Genomic DNA, 19,648 nt, shown 5'->3' on the forward strand with positions numbered 1-19,648 from the left:
GGCAATATATCAAGTTCAATAAACAAAACTATGACATACATGTCTGTCCTTTCATTGCTAATCTACGATCAAACACAGACAGCCACAAGCAGCGAGACTGAAAACATTCAATAAATTTTTTTTTAAAAATGTGGACATATATACAATATCTGTCAAGCGCAGGGACAACAATGTTCATGTAACACCACCCAGTCTTTAGAAATGGCACACTAGGAGCGAGTAGAGCCTAATCTATATTAATACTGTGTCAGATCAGGACATCTGCTCTGCTTTTCCTCCTTTCCTGCACTCATTCACCCCCTGACACTGAGAGGTAATGACAAAGTTATGCGAGTCTGCCCATCTGTCTGTCACAGCTTTATTTTTAATGTTCCCTTTTGATGGTTGAGGGGGAAATGGAGGTAGCATATGCTGCAGTATCTGAGTCTTGGTGAATGATGTTGGCTTCTTCAACGGAGATCCCCAGGGCAACGAAGGAATGCTGCGTGACCTAGGAGGGGAGGAAAGACGAAAAGAGCGCAGCAAGTAATGGCTGTGGGTGGCCTGCCTCCTTGCTGGGTTTCTGCAGATCCACTGAGCCCCTCATATGGTTTGGATCATCACTGCTGAGTGATACAATGAATACAGGATGGTGGGAATTTTGGAGCATCCGCTGTATGATTTTTATTAGAGAATTTAATGTGTCCCATTTTTGTGGGATTCTAGTCTTTTTCAAGTGGCAGGGCTCTTTGGAGTACCATGAAAAAAATCCAGCGTAGACTGTTTCCATCGTGGAACAGTCAACACCTGCCTTGTCAGCACATCCCCGACAAGGCAGGTGTGGGGTTCGGTGTCATTCTGTAGATCACCAAAAAAATTTTTTTTTAAAAAAACACACCACTGCCATCTAGTGGAGTGGTTTGGTGTATATAATATAGCAGGGTTTTATCTTTGCTCACACACATTTAGCTTGTAACTAGGGATATGCATTCACTGGAGCCCCTTTTGCTTTCAGAGTTGCCTTAATTCTTTGTGGCATAGATTCAACAAGGTAATGGAAACATTCATCAGAGTTTTTGATCCATATTGACAAGACAGTATCGCACAGATGCAGATTTCTAGGCATTTCTCGGGAAATCTCTCAATGCACCACATCTGAAAGCTGCTCTATAGGATTTAGATCTGGTGACTGGAGGCAGTTTGAGTACAATGTTCAATGACTTGAGCTTTGTGATATGGTGCGTTATCCTGCTGGAAGCAGAATCAGTAAATAGGAAGATGGATGCACTAATGTCATAAATATGTACATTGTCACCAACAATACTCAGGCTGTGGAGTTTAAAGAATGCTCAGTTGGTAGAATGGGCCTCAAGATGTGCCAATTCTACCCACACCACCACACTGGGATTGATTGTGCTTATACCAAATTCTGATGCTACTATCTGAATGTCAACAGATATCCAGACTCAGATAAGGCAACCCCAATCTTCTACTGTATTGTATCTAATTTGGTAAGGGTTAGCTTCAGTTTCCTTGTTCTTAGTGGCACCCAGTCTAGTCTTCTACCGCTGTAGCCCATCTGTTTCAAGTGCTTTGTGTACATAGATGTTCTATATGTATATGTGTGTGCATACACACACACACACACACACACACACACACACACACACACACACACACACACACACACACACACACACACACACACATATATATATATATATATATGACCACAGAGTAAGCCTCCTCTGTCCCTCCATCCCCAGATGAGAAACATCCCATTTTCTGATGCATATACTCAGTTCTGCTCAATATTGTTTTACACTTGACGCAACAATGACATTGTGTTATGCTGTAAAACAAACAATATGCAACAAAGTAACAACTTTCTATTTAAAAAAGGAGGAAGCCTAAGTATCCCCATGTCCAACTAATAACAAAGTAATTAAAAACGCATTCCACTGATACCACTTTAGCTCACTGGGTTGCAAAGAGAACAACCCTTATTCCATAAGGCCAATATGGAAACTTGCTTCCAAATCCACCCTGAGGCCATTTTCTACAAGTCTTCTTTATGCTTTTCTCCCAGCTTTCCAGCCTTAGCCGATGTTTGATAGGACAGTGTCGGACAACATGCCCAAAAATATATATTACAAATTGCATTTGAAACATGAGTCTTTTTGAGAAATATGACTAACTAGTAGTGTTAATCAGGAAGTTATTTCAAAGTTAAGAGAAAGTCACACATGGACTGCTAGACTGAAAGAGAAAACAAAGTGAGACCTGTTTTCTTCAAAAACAGGTTTAATTAACTAAAGAAACCAAGGATATAAACACACCTCAGTTGCTGCCCCAGCTAGGAGTGAAAAGGAACAGGAAGGGATGCACTCCTTATTTATATAATGCCTGTGGTGAATTCAGTTAAGGAACAAAGAAACTCAGGAACCAATCAGCAATGAGAAAATCAGGACAGGACTTCAGGTAAAGGGGTTGAGGTGGGGATAAATGAGGAAAATTGTAAAGAAAGCAGACAGCTTTTCCTCTTATCTGCTGAAATGCAAGTTGTGATCAACTATAGGACCAAATTTATTATAATATATGTATTATTATATTATATGTATATGATTAAATGAAGCTGTTGCTGTCTTTTCTATTTTTCTTCCTTTAGCCAGTAATTTACAGGGGTAATTGATAAAAAGTACCACAAGATGGCGCTTCTCACATGTGTCTTAAATTTTCAGCCTCTGTCTCTGCCTGTAAGGTTCACCACTCATCTTGGGCTATTAAAATGGCCGTTAGGCAGCAGTTTTGGGAAATTAAAGCAGTCTTACATTAAATTCATTGGTTTTCTTGTCAAGTCCCACATGCTGACTTTCCCAACCATACAGTTTCAGTTTCTGTCCTGGAGGAAGACAGCTGACATCCATGTCATTAATTAATGGTTGGGACATGTAAAATAACTCTCTACATGGGGACTATGGCTAAGGTTCAGAAGCCTTTGTCTCTGAATTGTGCCCCCCTCCCCCCAGAAATTCCACGATTTGATCTTCAGTGACATTATTACAGTCAGTGCGTGAGCTGCATCCCAACTTATCAACTGTACCGTGTTACATATGAAAGGGCATGCACTCCTGAGTCACTGAGAAGAACACTTTCCTGTGTGGATAAATGAAGGCACTCATGTTGTTTCTTGCCATTACACATATCGAATCAGATGTGTAGAAAGAAATGCACCCAATACTCTTCCTTCCACCCGCTGCCCTGTCTTCAGTCATACAGTGTTGGTGTGGACGTCACACAGCTAAACACAGCCCAGCAGTGGTAATTGCTCTGTTCGCCCCAGACTGGCTGAAAGCAGCTGCATCATCTATCCACTCAATTTACTCCTAATGTTTGTTACTGATTGAACCGGCAATGAGGCCAGGAACAGTGACAAGGCTGGATAGAATCAAACCTTGTGTCCGTCTGCATGCACAACTTTCCTCCTCCTCCTCGTCCACCCCGCTCTAGCCCTCTCCTTCTCTGCTTCCTTCCTGTGTTCAGTGCTGCCCATGAGAAGTCCCTCCAGCGTTTCATTAATGGGGCGAGTTAATGGTGGTGCACGCGCCGCTCATATAAACTGCACTCGCTCCCTCTTCACCTTTCTCCTTCCCTCCCCCCTGGCCTCCCTCCTGCCCCCGTGTCACCTTTTCCACTCACTTGAGTCCTCTCTTTGCCCTCTCACTCTGCAAGAACCGGAGACTGATGCAGTCGTGACTAAGGATCTCCCTCGGTGTCAGAGTAGCTGTTGTTTAGCTCTAACTCTGTGCAGCTCCGGATGGCTCTGCTTTTACCCCGAGGGCTTTAATAACCTGAAATCTTTATACTCTCCATAGATGTCATATGCTTCTGTATTCAAAAGGACTTATAAAAGCTTGTAAAACAGACTTATATGCCCCTGACATCACATTTCAGATTGATCTGTCATGTAAAGACATTTTTGGAAGAATATTTTAGCTGAGTGCCTTTTCCACCGTTGATACTGAATACTTAATTTAGCCAGTATATTATCAGCAATATATCCAAAATATTAGACAACCAATATAATTTGTGTCAAATTATTGTCATGGTGTGATGAAAATGAGTACTGTTTTACTGGATTACTGGAACTTAGATAGTGTCATTGAGTATTTCTGCTAAGGCAAAACTCCCCTCAACTGTGTTACATGGGGATGATATGTGTATATATGTGTATATATGTGTATATATCTATATCTATATCTATATATACATATGTGTGTGTGTTTATATAAAGTGTCAGAATCATTTTTATTCCAGGAGTGTATATTGCCAAATCCATCTGGAATAACAAAGTGCAAAGAACAGCATATGTTTTCGGCATATATTGGAGAACATATGCTGTAACAGCCAGACATTATTCTGGCCTCCACTCTTTGCACAATGGTAGATGACGCTGCAGCTGATCAGATATTGCTCTTTATTAAGATTGATTTGTTTTTTTATATCTTCTTATTTAGATATCAATAAAAGCAAGTGTCTGCAAACTATTTTAGTCCATGCAAGAAAAAGATTCTAGTATGTGAAGAATATCCTTCACATAAATGTTTAAAGAATCAAACCGGTCCTTTATCTTTTGTTTGGCCTCTATTTGACCTAAATTTGATTTGTAATTGTGTGAACAGGGAGTGAAACAGAGTTTAAAGCATCCATTTTTACACTATATCACTCAACCCCTGGTGTATCAAAAACCCTTGCATAAATAAAATGTATGCACGAATCAAATAATAAACCAAATAACAACAACAAGAATAATAGAACAGAGTTTAATGTTTTTATTTGAAAAAAATCTTTCAAAGTAAATTTTTGCACTACACATGTCAAATTCCAGCCCGGTACTGATCACAGCTATAGCACAAACGTGCTGATCTACATACCCTGCTTGATTGTGACTGCAACTGATGTGCTAGCAGCCATCTGCCTTCTTTACACTTCAAGTTGCCTTATGTTGCACTGAGAGCTCACTTAAACAAACAGTGTTTGTCAGGGCTCATTTAAAGGTGCCACATTCAGTCCAGCTAATTGCTATTCAACTCAATATGACTCAGTTACTGTAGGCAGCTAACTGCCACTTACTGTAGTCACTTCCTGCACTGTTGGTGAAGAATTATGTAATGCGAAGAGGGGTAAAGTCTCAAAACTCATTGCAATGTATACCAAACACAGGAAGTGAATTAGGAAAGAACAACAGGAAGCACACATTAAAAAAAGGGGGATTAACTGTTTTCCAGTACTGATAAAAAAGATACTTCAGGTTCCTGATGAAAACAGCGCATCAACAGTCATAATAATATTCTCAGCTTCACCAGATTTTAAAAGTAAAGCACTGTTGAAATGATGTGCAATATGAGTTTCTTCCATGGCATCGGATACTTTTGAAATAGTAACATTCATTAGTTCAAATTAAAGCAGAGTATAAAATCCCTGAGGACTGGAGCGCTGTCATTTAAGCTAAATTGCTCTCTGACCTCCCTAATGTCCTCCTTTTTAATCAGTCACAGGTGATCAAACATGGACCAGAAGTCAATACCTCTGTGAGTGTAGGATCCAGTCATCTGGAGGTGCTCAGACATTTTATAGCATAAATAACTTGTGGATATTTAGGTGGTATTTCAGTACTCATCAATGTTTTTAATTTTAGCTGCGAATATATTCATTTCCATCAGTGTCATCACTAGGTGCTAGATATGAGTCAGAACTGTTGGCGGTCTTTAATGTGAAGGCTTCAGTCTCACACATTGCATGTTTTTCCTACATAAGTGAGCAATATACCTGCACATTATGAAATACATTTCTCACAAAGTATGTAGTAGCCATAATAATATACCCAGAATAAAACATCTTTATGTGGAAACTTCTTAAAAGAGAACTCAAAGTGTGGTTTTGTACAGAAATAAAATAGTGTCCTCTTTCCTTTGCTCTAGGATGCTCCAGTATGACCCTGCAGATAGGTTCGTGATTCAAGAAAAGACAGAGCATAAGTAAGTAATCATTCTCCTGTTTGCCTCTGAAGCAGCAATGTCACTCAGCCTCATGCAGGCCTGAGTCAAAAGCTCCAAAAATGACACAGACTTCGGTACATTTCTGTGTGTGTGTGTGCTTTTGTAAACAGGGGCTTATTGGAGTTTTTGGTGTCTTTTTGTGTTGCTTGTTTTCTGCTGAAATCGAGTGTATTGGTATCACAGCAGGAACCACTTGTTAGATCACACGCTGCAAATTATGCCAGACTCTGCAAGATCCCATGGCTCAAACATGAAAGCATGACACTATTGGCTTCCCCCCAAAAAATACATAAATTTTCAGCCTGATCTCACCAGAGAAAAAAATAGTGGCTGATTTTTGAAGGTAATTGTCATGTAAATCCATGTATTTACATATAATATGCATCGCCTTTTCATGGAAGGATTGGTTGCACTGTGGTAATAATAACAAAAAAATGGAGGTCTATTTTAACTTATTTTCCTAAAGCTTTCCAATTTCCTCAGGTGCCTAAATTAACCAAACAGTAAACGTAGGTCTTGTGGCTGTCTTGTTTTTGATTTGTGCTAATCTCGTCCCTCTGCCTCTGAATGCACGTTTGCCAGTTTTCACACTGCTCCAAAGGCGCTAGCAGTGCAAATGTGAAAACACTCATAAGTTGCATCTGTAGTCTGTATACACTCATTAACCCGATCAGGGATCTCATTAAAACCACATGCCTAATATTGGGAAGGTCCCTCATGCTAAAACAATGTCTGGCAGTGGGATGTTGGAAGTGGATCCTTGTTGTTTTGCGGGTGAATCCTGATACACAGAGGCCCTCCCTCAAACCTACCACCTCCTAGTCCAATTGTGCATCCTGGTTAAAACCAGGTTAAAACTTTAAGCTCTTTATTAAGTTCTTTGAGCCACTCTTGGCTATTCTGCGATGCACTGTCCTGTTGGAGCAGTTCACTATTGTTGGAGGTGTACTTGCTCTGCAACATCTCCATAAAAGGCAGGACTTAAGGTTTCCCAGCAGATTATTGCATTGTAATGAGATAATCAATGCTATTCGTCTCGCCCATTAGTGATTTTAACGTTGTAGTTGTTGGTCAATGTTAATCAGTGTTGGAGATGTTGGAGATATGAAATATCAGCCTATTATGTTATTTAAGTACATGTTGAAATCTCTCCCAAAAGCTTTGCATGATTATAAACTGCTAACTAAGCTGTAGTAAGGAATATTACACATTATAGTTTAGCTATTTTTTTCATATAAATGCTTTTGTAAGACTATTTCAGGTGCTGTAGGGACTTATCAGTTTTCCAAACAAACAAACACTGGCATGAAGGGTGATATTATTTTGTCCAACTGCATCTAAACATTCATTTTCACATTGTAATTTTCCAACTTCCAAGCCCGTGTCTGCGAGCTATCCCTTTAAAGACTCTTGACTGCACAAAAGCTGATGCTCATGCTGGCAGCAGTTACCATGGCAACAAATGACTGAAGTGTATCTATTGCTGCTCTTATGCTGAGAGCTGTCAGAAACAGATAAATAAAATGAAACAGAGGAGGGAAGATTTTGATTCTTACTTTCAGAACTGAGAGCCATGTGACAGCTCGGAAACTTTGATTCACTGCATTCAGTCTGAACACGAATAAGTCACGAAAACAAACACATCCATTAGTCAAGTATGTGTACAATGATATTACCAGTGGTTACCGTCACTGCCAGCATGATTTAATTTTACAGCTCTTGATATTTGCAGCTTGTTTTTGGTTACAGAATAATGTTTGACAAGCTGATCGATGAACTTCCTTTGGCTACTTCTCTGGTCATTAACAACAATGAATTATTCCAGAGAATTAAATCAATTTGTCTGCCATATATGGGAGCTGTTTCTTTGCAGACGTAGGCAGAGCAAGCAACAGTGGACGGGAATAAATTGTAGGTGAAAAAAAAACTACTGACTGCTGTATAAATATTTAAACAAGCAAAAGGGCAGATGGGTCTTTAGAATTAATTACCCCATTCAGTGTAAATATGAATGTTAGGGGTGACTTCATCAGTAGAGGCTCCATGCTGGAGTCTATGCAGTATTAATGACTGGCAGCAAAAGCCCTTCACCTCTTAAAGTGGAAAATGTTTGCTGGCTACAGACAGAAGCCTTCAGTGTTACACTGCTATCAGAGGGAATGTCATTTTAATTGGTATTTTCTAGTAAAGGAAGATTCAGCAGGAAATAACAATCCTTCTAATGATCACAACCCATTGTAGAGTCACTTCATGTAGAGACAGGGTAGCACAAAGCCTCTAAAACTGATAATAGCTTACTGCATGGACCAATGTGTGGGTCATCCACTACATAGCGAGACAGTGTTCAGTGAGACACTGAAGATGTTGTTGTGGTTGCCAAACATATTTTGTTGACCATGGAGGATTGGTATTTTTAGTCATGGTGGAGGTGTGGCTCAAAACAGCAGTGGTTGCTTACAGTCAGTTTGTTCACCATCTATCTCAGCAACTTATTAACCAGAAGCTATAAGAAGACTTGCTTTACTTAGCAAAAGCATTAAAGAATTGCTTCATTTAAATGTACATTTCTAGGATAAAAGAGCATGCTTTTTCTAGTGAAAAGCATTTTAATTTTGTTCAAGATTGACCCCCACCACAAACCACCATATGTCTGTGAAATTGTGGAAGGATTGTGACAAATCAGAGCTTCACCTGGCAAAGATTTGCTCATCCCCACTTCCATAGCTGTTGATGACGGTAGCAATCTTTTTCTTTGTGTGTTTCTTTTAAAAACAGTACAGTATGACTAAATCTCATTTTCCTCCAAAAAATTGCATCCATGCTTGTGAAAACATAATCTAAAAATAGCGTGCTAGGACTCACGTGGCTATCTGAAAGCTCTCAATTGGTGGCATCACAGAATATAGATCCTGAAATGGACATGGAAAGGGTGAAAATTTGCCTTTGTCTCTCAAATCCTTTTTTAACAAGAGAGAAAGAGAAAAAAGCCAACTAAACCTTGAAGCGCCAGGTACAGTATGACATAAGCCCAACAATCATTTTGCTGAAAATATTTTCAATTCATTGTTGAACTTGCTGAAAGTCACACATAATTGCCCCTTTAAATGTTTTTATATAACTGCAGTGGTGGAGGTGGTGGAGTAAGTTGTTTAACTCTGGAAATGGGAGTGGGAAGAAGAGTTCTTAGTCTCAGGAAAAAGGAAGAAAAAGGAATTTCTGGAAATAATAGGTATTGACAATTGAGGGAAGAAATAAAGCGGCGACTCTAACAAAGCAAGGAGACATGGACTGTACATGTGACAGCAGCACAAAGAAGCCAACGTTGCTTGGTGTGTACATCACTATCTACATTACATGAAAGCATACACACGCTCCTCCCACGCATCAAACACTCTTCACTACACTTACACCTTCCACGCTTTTGCCCACGCATACACACATACTACTTTACACTGTTATAAAAAAGCTCTCTCTACACACACACACACACACACACACACACACACACACACACACACACACACACACACACACACACACACACACACACACACACAGTCACTCGCAGCTACCTACCTTATGCCCCTGTGGCTCAGCTGGCATCACTCATGCTCTCTGAGCTGTTACAAAACTAAAGGTCTACATCCCTCCATCGCCAAACATTACTCACTGCTCGCACTGAGAGGATGCTGTGTGTTACATGTTGTAGTCTTCTTTATTCGATATTTCTGGTAAGAGGAAGGACAGGCAGGCCATTTTTTGACTGAATGATACATAAGAGGAGAAAGCCACCTACAGAGCACACGTGTCGTATAGTGACAGCGTATATAACTATTGTGAAACCATCTATCATTCACACTCCCTATTCCCTGCCTTTTTACACTTGAAGGTCCTTCAAAATTGCCTTTATGTAATTTATCATTATGTAGAAGTGATTATGTGCCTTGTTACATGTAACTCAAATTAATGCCACATTTTCACACCATGTAATCATCATCAGCAGAAAACTATTCACAAGCTGTTATGTAGTGTTTCATAATTTAAGTGTCTACACAAAGTCGTGGTAAGGCGTCTGCTTTTCTTTTATAAAGTGGGGAATCTATTGGTACACTTCCAGCTGTGTTCTGAATTTCAAATGTATTTTTGATGATCATGAATGACAAAGTTAATATTCATATGAGTGAGGGGGAGGAATCTGAATGGGTCCCAATTGTTTCTACCAAGCCCCTCATTAAGACCACAGAAGCTTCATTGCTTCATTCATGTCGGTGCGTCGTGAGCGGACAGTCTGAAATGTGTAAAAAAGAGCAAGAGCACACTTCATGATGAGATGACACCAGTCACGACCCTTGTTTGAAAAAAAAAAAGTCATTTCTACCTTTCTTTTATTTGTCACGGGGTGACTGCATGACACACACACGAGCACGTATTTGTCTGTATGGCCCTTATGGACCTGTAAGTTTGACTTTTATCTTCTAACAAGCTGCCAAAGAGTTGATGTGCTGTCGGTGCTGCAGATGTGTTATTTATAAAACTGCTTTGTGAAAAAAAATTCTGAAAGAAAAGTGAAAATCACAGAGTTCTTAAAACTGAATAAAATATCTATTTGTTCTAAGTCTTTGTTCATACTTTTGATCATTTTGTGGAAGAAAAGAAGCTGTTCTTTGGTGAGAATCTTAAGAGGATAGTTCCACAGTACTGCTGCCACTGTAGCTTATCCCAGCTATCATGGGACAGGTCTAACATGTAGAAACGCTAACATTCACACCCACAGCAAATGGAATTAGAAATAGAATCAGAGAATTGCCAGTTAACCTAATACGCATGTCTGTGGATTGGATGGGGTCAAGTCGGACCACACAAAGGAAGAGCACACGCTACTTCCACAAAGAAAAGCCCCTATAGGATTCGAACTTAGGACCCTCTTGAGAGGTGGCAGCGCTGAACACTGAACCACTGTAATGTTAATTTGTAATAAATTTTCAAGAGGAACTGTTACATAACTTGTCTCTCATAGCTTGTAATCAAAACTGTGCATAATAGGTCGTTATTATGGTTATTATTCATTATTACTTACACTGATACAAACCACTTCATGTCTAGGCTACAAGAGTTGTAGCTGGTTTTTATTTATGCTATAGAAGAAAATTTCCCCTTTTTCAGCTTTTTGTTTTTCTTTTGCGCATTACTTAACTCAAACAGGAAAACCACAAGAGCTCAAAAAATATTTGAAAGCATTTTTTGAGGAAAATATATGAACTCAACATCAACAGTCACCGTTACATAATATGACCTGATTTTTGCAGAGAGCTGTCTAGACCTGCTGTTTGTGCCAGACCTTTTTGCACAGATAAATGCAGTGAATTGAGTCTTGTTCCAAATGTGTCTCCCCACACGTATTCAGCTGTCTCATTCATCTTTCACTCAGTTGTCGCACACGCAGCCTCTCAGTCCCTTTTCAGTGTTTCCCGACTCCTTGGCTCACTTTTGTTGCTCTGTACTTAAATCCTTTAACCTTTTCTCCGCCATGCTTTCCTAGCTTTTGCAGCTACCTTTTGTTCTCATCACACGAAGGAGCTCTTGTAGGAAAATGGCTCTACCCCCACACCCCCACCGCTTCGTGATGAGACACTTCATCATGAAGGAGATAGGTTCACAGGAGCACGTCTAATGACAAGTTGGTAATGATTATCTGTTTCAGTGTCTAGAAACAAGAGACATGATGTGTTTGTCTCTGATTACCTGTATGTCTACAGGCTATTCTGGCTTCAAGATCATTTAAAAGAAATGATTAAGGCCTGTAGTTTGATTATTAGCAGTATGCAAATAACCGTCAACCCACAATGGTTAATAATAGCTATACGCGCTGTTAGGAATGGCTTAAATAGGAGTGGATAATTCGAAATAAGGAGCTGCTTGGGCTTGCAGTAAATAAGCTCATGCTGGGACGATTGCAGGAGTTTACCACTTCTAAACAAAAGAGGTGAACACTGTTTACTTACAAAAATCCATCATGTATCGATTAACATTAAGCAGATGTTGTTTATTGTTTTTTCCCTTCAATCATTGAAGTCATTACACTTTTTTATTCTTGCCTATAGAAAAGAAGTCAGACATTTGCATGCTGCTCAGTTTATGATTGCAGCTATTTTGATTTAACTAATAAGAAAGGAACCAAGTCTTTGCTAAAGTCTTCTCTTTAGGAAACCTACTTGGAGATTAATGAAAAAGATCACAGTCATGCGTAGCATCTTTGATGCATGCACTGGGTTACATTTGAATTATTTTCTAAATGTAGTTGTGTCAGCAGCTATGGCCTGAAGAGACATATGTAGGCTGACTAACAGAAGGTGCTAGCAGTGCTCAATATGTCATTGTCTCTTGTTTGGCTAATTACAGCATGGTGCCGGTGTCAGCCCTCCAAGCAAGCCAACACGAACTCACAAGCGCACGTTCAAGCACGTGTAGACACACAGCCATCAATCATCTCTGACTGAATACTCCATCAAAAAGCTTCAACACTGTTCTTTATTTGATTTTATGCAAATATGCTTTTATAGGAGCGTTCTGATTCAGCATTCTTATTGCAGTGACTCTTTATTGCGGTGAGTCAAACGTGGTGATGAAAGGCTACATTACAACAGTCTCTTCAGATTCGTTTATAATCAAGCGTCCTCAATCACAGATCCAGGCAGCGTATTCTTGTGGTAGGCGGGCAGAAGTCATAGAGAATAATCCTTTTATTTGCTGTTATTACATGTTTGCCTCACTGCATTACAGTATACAGCTGAAGTTAGACCTGTCTTGAGGGTCACATGGGAAATTATATCTATTTATTTATGATCTTGTCTAGTTTTATTGTGTTAGTTTTTGAATTGGAACATTTATTTTTCCATAGGAGAGCTTAATGAGCTGCCTGGAAATGTGACTGTGTGCACACAGGAACCAATTAAATTAAACATGAGGACCATCATTCTTTTCGCCCCCATCTCCAGAATGGTAGGACGTGAAGAGGGACATGGTCTGATTCATTTTCTATTGCCAATTAATTGCAGGTTAAGTATGTCAGACTGGAGTCTTGTTTATGTGGTGGTAGGAAATTAGATTATTTCTTCTTCAGTCTGAACTGAGGGCACACATTATTTCAACACAATTTAGGGATTGTACAGAAATGATTTGGGGGTAGGGGTGTGTTGTTAAGGTGGAAGAGTAATCATGGTTTTCTTCTTTCCTGCTGAGGGGAGGGCAGAGGAAGAGAACAAAGAATCTGAGGACAAAAACTGGACTTTGTGATTTGCTTCACGCATCACACTGGAATAAATTCTTTTATTTATTTCTCCATTCAACTTTCTCTGCAACATGAAAACTTCATCAATTATAGCCCAGAAGGTTATATCTTTGAGAAATAAAAGTATCTTTTGAGGCTGCCCATAACCCAGCATATTGCTACTGTCGATCCAAAGCCTGGATAAATTGGGGGGAGACAGATGATGTGGTGACTCCTAAACAGAGCAGTCGAGAGAAGAAGAAAGTCTTTGCTTCAAGAGGCTGTGCCATATTATAATTTATGTTAAACATTTTGGTATATTTGTGCACCGGTAGCTGTTTAGAAATTGTTTAAATCAGATTCCATCATCTTATTCCTGTTTTGTTGTTAATTGTGTGCTTTATTTTGTGCTTTTATGGTGGGGGAAATGTAAAATATTCAGGAAGTCAGTGATGAGCAATTTAAAACATCGTGATATAAGAATGGATTTACATTCCTACCTTTGTCATTTGTTATCACTCTGTCAACTGAGCAAGTCTGGTGTCTGAAATGACAGGAGTACATCCTCTGCTCAGTACTTATTATGTTTAACCATTGTTTTTCTTTACATTCTCTTTAAGTAATACGTTTATGGATATTTATATTTGCTATTTTACTGAGCTAAATACGTCTGTGCATCACCAGAGGTGACGGAATGTGAATTAGAGGAAGTGCTACAGTGGTTACAAATCACCAGAAAATTCTGGCTGGAAATGAAATCTAAAGGGGTTTTAGTTTTGTGGTGGGAGGCCAGACTTTATCCTACATGACTTTTACTTACCAAGGGCATTCAAGCTTAACACCCACACACAGCAGTCCACTACAGTGGAGGAGAAGGAGCCGCTGGGTTTCATACTGCAGTGCTGAGAGACTCACAGAGAGAGGGAGAGAGAGAGGTGCCGGGCATTTTGCCTTTGGTTTTGTTAATATCGCTTGCTTTTTTTTGCAGTAGAGGCTTTATGTCTGCTCCTTGCACCCATGCATTGCCCTTTGCAACCCTTTTTCCCTCAGTGATTTCCATAAATGTACATTCCCCCTGCCCCTGTTAGCCGTCGATCCACCAGTTGTTGAAATCGCACATTAGAGGAGAGCGTGTCTTTAGGTTGCCATAGCAACAGGGTGAGTCATTCTGCTGCAGTCAGTTTAGTCACACTCACACCGACTGTATGTTCCTCTGTCTTCTTTTTTTCCCCTCATCCCACTGTCCCTCTGCCTTCCCGCCATCAACGGACGTACACTGAGACACACTTTTCGAGTTCTTCCAACTCTAAAAATTCACCAGATAAGGAAAAAAATGTCTCTAAATGTCTCAGTTGTCACCAGTATTCTAATATACTTAAAATTATGATCTAAAAAGGCCACTGTGTCATTTGTGTTGTGATGTGCATGATTGATAGCACAGGCTGATGATGAGGGCGAGCGGAATGTCGCCGCTTACTCTTTGATTATTTATTTATGGATCTGACTAATCAGTAAACCCACAGCTGAGAAGCACACTGTGAAGGAGGCGGGTGGTGTCAGAAAGAGGAAGGGGGCACCTAACACTCATTTTAGTCCAAGAACACTTGTTATCTCTGATTGAATAAAGATGATTTTTGGAAAGGAGATTTTTATTTTCTTTGTTTGATATCCATTACCGGAAATTATTTCCTGTTTTCCCATAAAAGGACTTTGCAAGTTTACAGCTGCGTCTCTGAATATTAACACTACACCCCTGCTTTAGAAATTAATCATCAAACGCCTCATTGTCACTTCATTGTCGCAGAGCTTGGGTGAAGACATGCTGTTTTGGAAAAAAGCTTTTTATAGTGAGAGCTGAGGTGATTCACAAATGCTGTCTGGTTTCATACTTTGCACCTGGTGTTAGAAAATTACTTTTGGTTTTGGTCCATTCTTTTTGACTTGTTTGCTTACGTTTGTGTGGCAAAAGTGTTTTTAACGGATTTGCGAATACAACAAATTATAATAGCACATTTTGTACTTAGGCATAAATCAGCTTCATGTAAATTAGATAGGAGTGTGGTTGCTGGGTTAAACTTTGGCCTGTTTGAAGCAGAACACTGTTAGCATTTTTATTGCTATCTAAGAGCAATAACAGGTGTCCTTCCATTCATTTTTCCAACCACTTATCCAGCTGAAGCCTGTTCCAGCCTAAGCATGGCACCTGCCCATTACAGGTCTAACACCAAATGACATCACTGCTTGGTGCTTTAAATATAACAGAAAATCTAGTTGTGGCCTGTCATTAATGATGTCAGTTCCTTTTTCTTTTCACCTGGTGCGTAAAAGACCAGTGGTGAGTCTCATTTACTCCATCAGGTTTCCTTGGATTTCACTTTGCTGTAGATGAATTCTAACATTTTCAAGCCATCTAATGAATGTCCACAGCAACCTTATTTGAACCGGAAACTCTAGATTTTGCTCTGCATGTGAGACTCACACCTGCACATTCATGGAATAAACTGGGTAGCAGCTCACACTGGGTACCAAGCGAACCTTCATCAGATCAGTTTGTAAAGGTATACCCATCATTATGTTAATTATCTTTACACTGGCCAAATGTAAAAATAGTAAGAATACCATTTGTATGCTTGTCTGTTTGAGGGCAGTGAAAAATAAATTTCTTATTGGCAGGTTTCATATCATACTCGGTGCCTTGGGGCTTGTGTGATAGGTTAAATAAATAGCACTGATTGTGCTATTATAATGTAGTTTTCTCATGGGACATCTTTAGGTCCTGGCATTCATATTGTCGGTGTTGCTTTTACATATATAACTCACCCAAATGCATGCTATGCTAAAAATAGGAAACATAATAAAGCCAAGCCTCCAGCCTCCCCACATCCCAGTGGGGTCCCACTCTGCAACCCACGGTACCCAGAGAATTTGTTTTCAACAGCCTGTGCCAGACACCCTGAGAGACCCTTCATTCATGCCCCAACAAGTGACAAGTGAGAGCTGTTTTGGAAGCACCAGTCGTGTAGACAAAGGAGGCAAAGACAGCATACAAGCAGTGATATTTAAATAGTGAGGATTACTCAGAAGTCTACAGGCTGATATACCAAGCCCAAACTCATAATCATGAGAGAAAAACAGCTCAATCTGCAGATGCAGGTTCAAGGTCAGTATAAAAAAGAGTTTGTATCATCACATGAAGAGGACAGATGATGAGACCCTCTCATTCAAACTATTTAATGAAAATATCAACATTCAGGGTTTTTTTTTTTTCAGCCGCCCTCCAGGAATAAATTGAATTTTACACAAACATAAAAAAAATGCATCCAAATGCTCGCGTGGGATCTTTCACCAAGCATCGAAACACATGACTACTGTTAAATTAAACGGATTTTACATGCCGGTTGATAAATAAATGCCTCTCCAGTGTGTGCAATAATGTCTGCATGTGTGTGGGTGTGTTTTTGTCTTTCAACCCATCATGAAGCATAGCGGCTGTAACAAAAAGCCCAAACGCTTCAGCCAGCATGTAATAACAAAGCTAAGCTGTGGAGAGTTCTGCTCCGTCCCCAGAGAGGTAGGAGGAGGGTGGGGGTGTGCACACAATGAAGAGCTGGATGACGCAGCTGAGAAAGGAAAGGGAGGGATGCATGGAGCAGAATCCTGAACAAGGAGAGGAGGAAGAGGAGGCGGTGGAGAGAGGGAGCGTAGGCAGAATGCGTGGGACGGAGATGGTGCATAATAAGCTTTCTAGGGTTTTCTCCTGCTCTCCTCTTTACTTTCTTCACTTTTTTTGGTTTGACCGACTTATTCGTTCCCATCATCCTTCTCCCTGTCTGCCTGGCTCTCTTGCTATTATTGGTTTCTTGTTTTCTTTTATCTTTTTTAAAAAAATATTTTCGCTCAAATGTCTCATTTTGTTGCACAAGCGTATGTGCTTCTTCTTAAGCTTCAGAGATAAATCATCCAAGCTTGTATTTTCAAGCAGGTGCTTCATATTCTTCAGAGAGCGGTTATATTCATATCGAAACACCTTTTTCTTGTATAATTGCAAGAAAAAGGAAATTATTACAATAAAACTGATAATGTCACTGTTCCTTTTTTGTTTTTTTTCACTGGGTAATTCACAAAACAACACTGTAGTAATGAAACCTGTTTTTTCAGCTTCATGGCTGTCTAACACACCGCCAGGGTCTGCTCAGGCAATATTATTTCACACTTATCAGCTTTTGGCATCACATTTGTTTAGCCACATATAATAAGTGAGAAGGAGAAGACTCGTCTAATCGTGAGCAAAGAGTAACCCGATGAGTCATCGGCATCGCTCGCACATTCGAATGATGCCTGGAGCCGCTCTGTTAAAAGGCAATCTGGTGAGAGGGAGAAAGGCGGGGTGAAAGCGTGGGTGGAGGGGGAACAGAGGAGCAGGTGATGGTGGCGGTGGTGATGAAGGGGAGCGATGAGGTAGGAGGGAGGGAGGAAGAGACGGGGTTTTCCTCTTAGCACCATCCCTGAATACTGAGCATCTCCCTGACAGGCTTCTTATGTTGGTGAGAGAGCAGGCAGGGAGGTTGAGGGAATTGTGGTGGCCAATATGTGTTCATTCATGTGTGTAAGGTAATTGTGCAGCGAGTGGGTGGATGTGTGAAGCAAGGGCACAAAGTAAGGAACGCTATTTGCTGTCACTATTTGTGGTTCTAGATGGTATGGTTGTGTTTAGTTGTGTGTTTGTGGACGAAAAGTTACTGCACCAGTTTGAAACAAACTGTGACAGCTGAAACATCTCATAGCATCTTTTTTCACATGTTGTAGTCTGTCAGTCTGCTAGACATCCCAGTGACAAAGAATCAACAGGTTTCCATGATAATATCAAACCCAGCTTCGTGTTTACACAGCAAGAATGAAAAATAAGTCACAGAAGCAAGAGGCACAGTCCTCTGCACACAAGGTCATGAGTTATATCCCCACAGCAGCGCCTGCGTCTATCTGAAGGTATTTAAGTTCAGTGTACACCCACTGGCCATTTTATTAGTTACCCCCTGCAGGTACCGGACTGGCTGCCTTAATTCTTGGTCGCACAGATTCAAGAAAGTGCTGGAAAGATTTCTCAGAGATTTTGGTCCATGTTGACATGATAGTATCACACAGTTGCTGCAGATTTGTTGGCAGCACATGATGCAAATTTCCTGTTCCATCACATCCCAGTGGTGCTCTACTGGATTGAGATCTGGTGATATGCGAAGACTATTTGAGTACTGTGAACTCACTGTTGTGTTCAGGAAACCAGTTTGGCATGATTATAGGCTTCTGATGTGTCATGCTGCTGGTAGCATACATCACACGATGAGCCCACTGTGGTCATAAAAGGGCACAGTCAACTCAGGTATGCTGTGGTGTTTAAACAACACTCAGTTGGTACTAAGGGGCCCAGCTGATGTTTTCCCAATCTCCTATTGTCCAACTTTGATGAGGTCACGCAAATTGTAGTCTCAGTTTCCTATATGTAGTGGCACCCAGTGTGTTCTTCTTCTGCTTTCTGTGTGCTGGTCTTTCAGAGATGCTCTTTTGCAAACCTTGGTTATAATGAGTGGTTTGAAGCAGTCTGTCCATTCTTTTCTGATCACAAGGCTTTTTTGCCCAGAGAACTGACGATCACTTCTTTTCACCATTCTGCTTGGTTTGAGCTTCAGGAGGTCGTCTTGACCATGTCTACATGCCTAAATGCACTGAGTTGCTACTATGTGATTGGCAAAGTAAAAAGTAGAGTGTAGAGTAAATGGCATAGTAGTGCATTTCAAAGTCAAAGAGCTAACACTGAACTTCTCGATTAGTTTTTAGACTGCTTTGGATGAACTGTCCCACTTTGCCTAGCTGATTATGAATTTTGTTCATTCTGCAAAATGTGAAACAATCATTTAGTACATGAAGACACTACAAATGCATAATTGTTTGTTTTTTTCCCTTGGTGGCTGGTGACTTGGCATAGATTTGGAAATGGATACTCCATTTGAACAACCTCAAAGGATGTTTCATTGGATTAGCCACACTGCATCGAAGATGAAGTGTCTACACCTACGGAAGGAAACCCCGAGATGTCTGGCTCAGTGAATGGCTCAAATATAAGGGGGACCGTGGTGGTAAGCTTTAGGATGATGCAAAAGAGTGAAAAAAGCACAGAGGAGTGGCAGTCAGAGACCAAAGCTGTCTCCCTCTTTCAGAGCAGATTAATGTCAGACTCCCCAAAGCTTCACATTCACCTCCCACTTTTTACTGAATGAATGTCACTTTTTATAGTCTGTGCTTTTCTCCCTGCTGTCTGTCACTATAAAGCACAAAGTGATGTGTATTA

Source organism: Astatotilapia calliptera, chromosome 23 (genome assembly GCF_900246225.1).
Source record: "Astatotilapia calliptera chromosome 23, fAstCal1.2, whole genome shotgun sequence".
NCBI classification, from domain to species: Eukaryota; Metazoa; Chordata; class Actinopteri; order Cichliformes; family Cichlidae; genus Astatotilapia; species Astatotilapia calliptera.